Source organism: Macaca fascicularis, chromosome 12, assembly GCF_037993035.2.
Source record: "Macaca fascicularis isolate 582-1 chromosome 12, T2T-MFA8v1.1".
NCBI lineage: Eukaryota > Metazoa > Chordata > Mammalia > Primates > Cercopithecidae > Macaca > Macaca fascicularis.
The window spans coordinates 43,352,477-43,360,455 of NC_088386.1; the positions used below are offsets into that span (position 1 = coordinate 43,352,477).

Genomic DNA, 7,979 nt, shown 5'->3' on the forward strand with positions numbered 1-7,979 from the left:
AGGTAATGATCTTTTAAATCAAAAAGATTTATTCATATCATGGCCTTAGAAGACTGAATAAAATAACTACATGAAGATACTATGATTGCAAAGAAAAAAACAACTATTATACATGTGCATACACAGGGTAATGTGGCATACAGTAACTTGTACATGTTAAATCACAAATGAAGCAGCATTAGCATTTAATTTTATGTATTCCACTGCACACCTGAATACTAATCAGCAACTAAAATAAGAAATGTGTGGTACTGCATGTATTGATAAAATCTCAGTTTGGTAGTCTTCAGACACCAATTTAATATGAATTGGGTACTAGGAAAAGATAGTTTATCATTTTTACAGTTTTGTTTCTAAAATCATTTTTCCTTATTATTGAAAGCAATATACTAATTTCAAAATCAGTTGAAAGTAACTGAAATGCTGGCTAAATCTGGAATTGCATTTTTAAATATTTATTGTTAACAATGTATAGACAGCAGCTGCCATAGGAGTACAAAGCAGAAGCTGCAAATTCAGTATGCAAATGCAAGAACAGTAATTCAAGATAACTTAAATCAACTGAGTCAACTCAAATTTTCCTTTTTTAGTGAGGCACAGAGAACACTGGTACTTTGTCTCTGCCCTTCCTTAACCCTGTTTTTGAAATGGCCCCCAGAACTGCAAAAGAAAGATGTATTTTGAAGACTGAGATACAGGAAAAAGAGTTTAAACTTCATGATTTTCCCCTGGCTGCCTCTATTCATCTCTCTCCATCTCCATTCCTTTGCCAGCCTCTGTATTTAAATTGACCTTTGCACTATCATTTGATTTATTTTTGAAGTTATCGTTATAGAAGAAAATTTCATTCACAAAACCACATTTCTTTAAATTAATACCTTCCTTTATTTTTCTATTATCCCCATAGATTACAGATCCCCTTCCATTCATTTGTACCGTTCTGCCCATCTATTGCATCTATAATGCAAACTAGCACTTATTATATATGTCAGGGAGTTCAGTGGGGGAAATTGCAGGGATGTGTGTGTGTGTGTGTGTGTGTGTGTGTGTGTGTGTGTGTGTTTGCTTTTGAGTTGCAGTTGCAGTCTAAGGATTTAGTACACAGTTGGCTTATTTTAGTCTTTCAGCAAAGTCCTATTTGCTTAATGTATGGCTGGTATCTCATGTATTTATTAGCAGAACACAAAGGTAAAAGGTAATTTTAAAATAATCACAGTAGCAGACATCAAAATAAAATGTTTCAAAGAGAAGGACGCAATAAATATCTACCAAGAAAATCACAAGGACTATATCAGTTAGGATTCTTCTAGTTACAAACAACAGGAAATCCAACTCAAATTTGCATGAATAATAAAGGGAATTTATGGGCTCATATAAGTAATAGTCCAGAAGATGGGAGACTTAGGTGCAAATGATGAGCTCCAGTTCCATTGGGCTGCCATTCTCTCGGTTCTTTCATTCTTTGATTTTTAGGTCTGCCCTTAGGCTACTTTCTTTCCAGGTTGCAAAGCTTTAGCTAGCAGCAACCGGGATCATGTTATTTCTCATTTACATCTCCCAAGAGAAGGCATGTTCTCCTTCGGCCAAAAAAACATCAAAGTCTGAGCTTCATTCTGACTGGTCCAATTTAGGTAATTCTTGAGTCATTTGTAGTGGCAAGAAGGAAAGATACATTGGTAGGGACCAACTTCAGCATGTACCTGGCACATGCTGATATAACCCCATAGGTATATAACATATTGAAATGCTTCTGTACCAGAGGATAAGTAGCCAGTATTCTAAGCTCCCCCCTCTCTCCGCTAAAGTGTTCCCTGTACCAGCATCCCAGCCTGGAATGCCCCTGACTTCTCTACTATCCAGCTGTTAAAAAGTTAATACCTGCAAAGCAAGCATTCATTTGGACTCTGTTACAGCAATGCAGCAGACCCCTCTTCTGCTTGGGTGGATCATGTACTGGTTGTTAGACATCTTGACAGTCATACAAGCCTTCAGCTGAGGGCGGGACCAATCACACTATATTGGTTCCATAGGGTTGCCATAACAAAGTACCACACACTGAGTAGCTCAAAACAATAGAAATTTACTCTCATTATTGTATAGCCCTAGAAGTCCAAAATCTAGGTGTTGGCTGGGCCATGCTCCCCATGAAGGCTCAGGGAAGAATCCCTCCTCATCTCTTCTAGCTTCCAGTTGTTGACGGCAATCCTTGGTGTTCCTTGGCTTGATGCATAACAATTCCCATCTCTGCCTCTGTCTTTACATGGTGCCTTTCTTCTGTGTCTCTGTCTAAATTTCCCTCTTCTTGTGATTCAGTTAGGGCCCACTGTAATTCAGCATGACTTCCTCTTGACTTGATCACATCTTCAAAGACCCTATTTCCAAACAAGGTCACATTCACAGGTTCTGAGTGAATATGAATTTGAGGGGAGGAACTATTTAACCCAGTACACTCACCCAAGTGGAATGGCTGTTATGCAGCAGAAAAGTAGTAAAGTGATGTTGGGGAAATGACCACAATGTCCACTACAGATACCGGACTCTCTGGGTCTTTGCTCTCCTCACTTACCTAGTTAAAGTCAACAGCTTCATGGTTGAACTGGCATGTCAACTTTTATTTGCATAAGACTTTCAGAGCTGGCTCCCATACTGCTTAACCTCATTTTTAACTCTAAGGCCTGAATCCATGGACTTCAAAAAGTAGATTAGAGAAGGAGGTTGGCAAAGAGTTCTTAAATCCACATGCTAGTTCACACAACATCAGTAGAGTGAACAAGCAATACATCTCATCTGTGTAAGTACTATTATTTTTCAAGTATATGTAGCTGTGATTAATTAAATAAAAATTTACATAAAACCTTCTTGCATTTATAATATCTCATTGTCATTATGTATTTTCTCTATCAACAGATAATAGAGAACAATTGCTACTGTACTTTAGCACTCTGGCCTCTATTAGAAGGGCCATGGGATTCAAGTCTGGCCTCTGTAGTGAAGGTGAAAACAACAATGGCTCAAATAAATAGTCATTGATTTCCTTCTTATATAAGAGCTGGAGGGCTGGACACGGTAGCTCAAGCCTGTAATCCTAGCACTTCGGGAGGCCAAGGTGGGCAGATCACTTGAGGTCAGGAGCTTGAGACCAGCCTGGCCAACGTAAGCCATTTCTAAATGACTTATGTGGCTCTGCTCACTGAAAACACTGGCCATCACCTCTCAATGTTGTTCATTACCCCACTTTTCTGCTTTAGACGTATTTATAAGCCATTTCTAAATTTACTAATCTTTGTTCAAGGCTTGGTTTTTTTTTTTTTTAGAGACTTTAGTCTCTTCGATATGGAGATAATTTTTTGGTCTACTTTCCATAGAAATGTCCTGAAGTTTTCTGACGTTTTCTGGAGTTCTAAGCTTCTTAACCAATAGATATGCAATATTTGTTATTTCAACGAAGCAAACGTCTCACTCTCTAAAAGTTTGAATTGCGAAGTGAGGTGAATATAGATAGATTTCCTCAAAATACATTCCCCAAATTACGTTTCATTATGAGCAATACATTTGCAAGTCAGGTAGTTCCTCCTCATCTCCAGCTTTTCTTCATCCTAATCCTTGTGCTGGTGGGTCTCTTGGCTACGTATACCCATCTTCTGGTATCCACAGTCTACTTATGTGGCTTAAAACCCTAATGAACATTTTCTCTTCTTAGTCTAATAAGCATTTTAATCTCAAACTTAACATATCTAAATCCACACTTCTGATCTGTCCCTCATTCTCATTTCCAAACATGTTAAGGTCCCAGTCTTAATCTTTCATTTACCAACGACTCCAGTTTCTTAAGCTAAAATCTTTAGAGTCATCCAGAATTTTATTTGTCTCTTTTTTCTCACACCCTACAAAAATCCTTCAGCCCCTATATGCAAAATATATCCAGATTACAACCCCTTCTGACTGCTTCCTTTGCTACCCACAACTCTGATTCAAGCCACCACTACCACTTGTGTGGATCACTACAGTAACCTCCTCATTGATCTTCCCTGCCTCTGTTCTGGTCCTTCTAGCAGTATCTTCTCAACAGAGGAGTCAGACTGCTTTCTGGTTAAACCATAGTCAGATATTATCATTCCTCTGCTCAATCCCCTCCATTCAGAGTAACACCCAAAGTCCTTACACCGCCTCCAAGGTGCCACATGATGGGGCCTCTGCTATCTTTCTGGTTGCATCTCCTACTCTCCCCAGACACACCTGCCTCTTTGCTTCAGGATAAAGTACTTGCCATTGTCTCTTCCACCAAGTATTCAAATGGTTCACTCCCTCCTCTCCTTCAAGTCTCTGCTCAAATGTTACCTGCTCCTGGCCCAACTTGTTCTCCTACAATGGTGATCATCATTTGATATACTATATATTTCACATGTTTATATTTTCAATGTTTGTCTTCCCCAGAAGAACATAAATTCTTGTATAAAAGTAATATTTGTTAAATAGTATTGGTTTTTTCGTTTTGTTTTTTGGGTTTGTTTGTTTGTTTTTTTGCTTCGAGACAGGGTCTCCCTCTTTCACCCAGGCTGGAGTGCAGTGGCTTGACCATGGCTCACTGCACCTTAACCTCCCGGGCTCAAGTGATTCTCCTGCCTCAGTCTCCTGAGCAGCTGGGACTACAGACATGAGTCACCACACCTGGCTAATTTTTAAATAATTTTTGTGTGTGTGTGCAGATGGGGTCTTACTGTACTCCCCAGCCTAGTCTTGAACTCCTGGATTCAAGTGATTCTCCTGCCTCCACCTTCCAAAGTGCTGGGATTACAGGCATAAGCCACTGTACCTGGCCTATTCTAAGTTTTATTTACTACATATTTTCAGCTCTTAAACCTGTACCTGGCATAAAGAAGAGCACAACAATATTTGACGTATGAATGAAAGTATATTTTTTAAATTTTTTAAACATAAACCTTTTCACAAAAATAAATAGGCATGCAAATATCCCAAATAAATTTAAAAGAAACTCATACCTATAGAGTGCCAACCACGCGTCAGGCTCTGGGTAGCACTTTACAAGCATGGAATTTTCATAGCAGGTCCTGTGTGATTGGTCTTATTATAAACACTTACCGACGAGATGTTACATAACTAATTTTAGAAGTGGAAAAAGTCAGCACATGCGTAATATGCTCAAAGTCTGACTTATCTGACTCCAGAGTCCATTCTTTTAACACGCCTCTTTGAAAACAAACAAACAAAAAAACGCGATAACAACAGCAATAAAAAAAGATGGGGTGGGGCTGTATGCGGTGACTCATGCCTGTAATCCCAGCACTTCAGGAGGCTGAGGCGGGTGGATCACTTGAGGTCAGGAGTTCGAGACCAGTCTGGCCAACATGGTGAAACCCCATCTCACTAAAAATACAAAAATTAGCCTCACGTGGTTGTGCATGCCTGTAATCCCAGCTACTCAGGAGACTGAGGCAGGAGAATCCTTTGAACCCAGGAGGCAGAGGTTGCAGGGAGCTGAGATTGCGCCACTGCACTCTAGCCTGGGTGACAGAGCGAGACTCAGTCTCAAAAAACAAAACAAAAAACAAACAAACAGATGTCATCAAATTTTTGTGTAAAAGAGTACAGCTAAATGCCTAACTAGGATTCCAAGTGTGTGAAAATTAGAAACACGAATTTTGAAAAGGAAAAAAAAAAAACTCAGCAGGCCGGGCAAGAGACTGAGTGCAGATTGGAATGGAACACCTGTACAGTCAAGCAGATCAAGAGATTCTGGCTAGAGAAAATACTCTGAAAACCCTATCTTCTCTTCTCTTGTGTGGCCATCACAGAAGCAGTAGTATCCAAAACAAAAGCCAGTCCCTTTGTGACATGTGACCAGAGCAAGAACTGGAAAAGTCATTTCAATGCGCCTTCCCGCATTCACAAGAAGATTATGTCTTCCCCACTGTCCAGAGAGCTAAGACAGAAACGGAACATTCAATCCATGTGCATGTAAAACGATGATAATGTACAGGTTGTCCAAGGACACTACAAAGCCAGGAAATTGTCAAAATAGTCCGGGTTTAGAGGAAGAAATACATGATCTACATTGAATAGATGCAGCGGGAGAAGGCTAATGGCACAACTGTTCCTGTGGGAATTCACCCCAGCAGGATGGTTGCCACTAAGCTAAAACTGGACAAAGAGTGCAAAAATATCCTTGAACCAAAAGGCAAATCTCACTAAGTACAAAAGGGAAAGGACAAATTCGAGGAAGAAACAATTCAGAAGATGCAAGAGGCCAGGTGCAGTGGCTCACGCTTGTAATTACAGCACTTTGGGAGGCCGAGGCAAGGGTTGCTTGAGCCCAGGAGTTCCAGGTTGCAGTGAGCCATGATCACGTCACTACAGTGTAGCCTGAGCAACAAAATGAACCCTGTCAAGAAAGAAAGAAAAGGAAGAAAGAAAGAAAGAAAGAAAGAAAGAAAGAAAGAAAGAAAGAAAGAAAGAGAGAGAGAGAGAGAGAGAGAGAGAGAAGGAAGGAAGGAAGGAAGGAAAGAAAGAAAGAAAGAAAGAAAGAAAGAAAGAAAGAAAGAAAGAAAGAAAGAAAGAAAGAAAGAAAGAAAGAAAGAAAGAAAGAAAAAGAAAGAAAGAAAGAAAGAAAGAAAAGAAAGAAAGAAAGGGGAGAGGGAAGGAAGGAAGGAAGAAAGAAAGGAAGGAAGGAAGAAGGAAATAATCTTATATACAATTTTTATTAAAAACTGCTAAAATATATTTTTAAAAATCTTAGCCCTATTCCTGTGTACACCTGCTACCCCACATTCCCACTACTCAAAAGGTAGAGGATGGTTTTAAGTTCTTACTTAGTGATTTGATATCAGTTTGCACCAGAAGAAAGACATAATCAAAGACTTCCAGGAATACAAGTAGGGCCCTCTTTATGAAAGAGTTCTCCTCTCTTTGTCAATTATAAAACAGTAGAAAGGGCACTCCTTTGCCCTGCTGCTGACCATGTGAAGAAACCTGAGCCCGGCTCTACCTCTGTTCTTCTGGAAGTCTTCTTTACTTTGAAAGATGCATTACCTTTGAAAACAACTATGTTTTAAAAATAATCCAAAAAAGGAAGAAGAAAGAGGGCAAATGTAATGGCACACCCTAGATATAAGGAAATGTTCTTGGGAAACATTTGCAAGTAGGTACCTGAAATTTTTTTAAACCACATCAATAAAAGAAGAGATTATATGAATGACTTTTGAATATTGAAACTTCAAGTATGTTGGCAAACAAGAAGGCCCATAAAATAAGACAACACCCTTTCTAACTTCCCCTAAGGTCTCTAGCCCATAAACAGACATTCTACAGGAACGTTTATAGAAGAAATTTCTATTTGGAGCCAACAGAAGCCTCACAATTGCCAGTATCTCTCAGACAATAACGACAATAATAAGTGCCTTAAGATTTCAATTCTTTATGTTATCTGATCTGAAGTTTCACTGGTTTTATTTCAGAAGTAGTGTCTAGGAGAAAACTAAAATGTATATAAAAATCTGGGATTTTAAAAGCATTTTATACCTTGGCTTTCTTTAGAGAATTTTGTAGAAGACAGACAAAATATTAAAACCATAGCTGAAACAAGGCAATAAATTTGAATTTACTAGAGCAAAGTCAGAATTTTAGTACCAATAGTACAAATCTACATATTCACACATTCATTTCTCTATTGTACATATTTTATATAACACAACTGTCCAATATCCATGCTTATGTTTTCTCTAACAATTAGAAACATGGCTTGAGATGTACTGCAAATGAAAATATTCTTCAACATACTAAATTTCACATTACAATGTCTAGCTCAGTACTAAGACTTGGGTGACAGCTGCAGCTTTTCAGAAGCTAGCATTTAAAGGTAGTAATATTCTAGGAAGCACTTAAAGAAGACACATTGTCCCCATCTAATTTAAGGTAGAGAACTGTATATATATAAAAAAAAAACTGGCAGAAATTCAGCAAAC

The 7,979-nt window shown here is 38.7% G+C and overlaps 1 pseudogene; it reads left to right on the plus strand.

Annotated features, from left to right (window-relative positions):
• Nucleotides 1–1,534: 1,534 nt before the first annotated feature.
• On the plus strand, nucleotides 1,535–6,291 carry LOC135966670 (large ribosomal subunit protein uL24 pseudogene; annotated as a pseudogene).
• The last annotated feature ends 1,688 nt before the right edge of the window (nucleotides 6,292–7,979 follow it).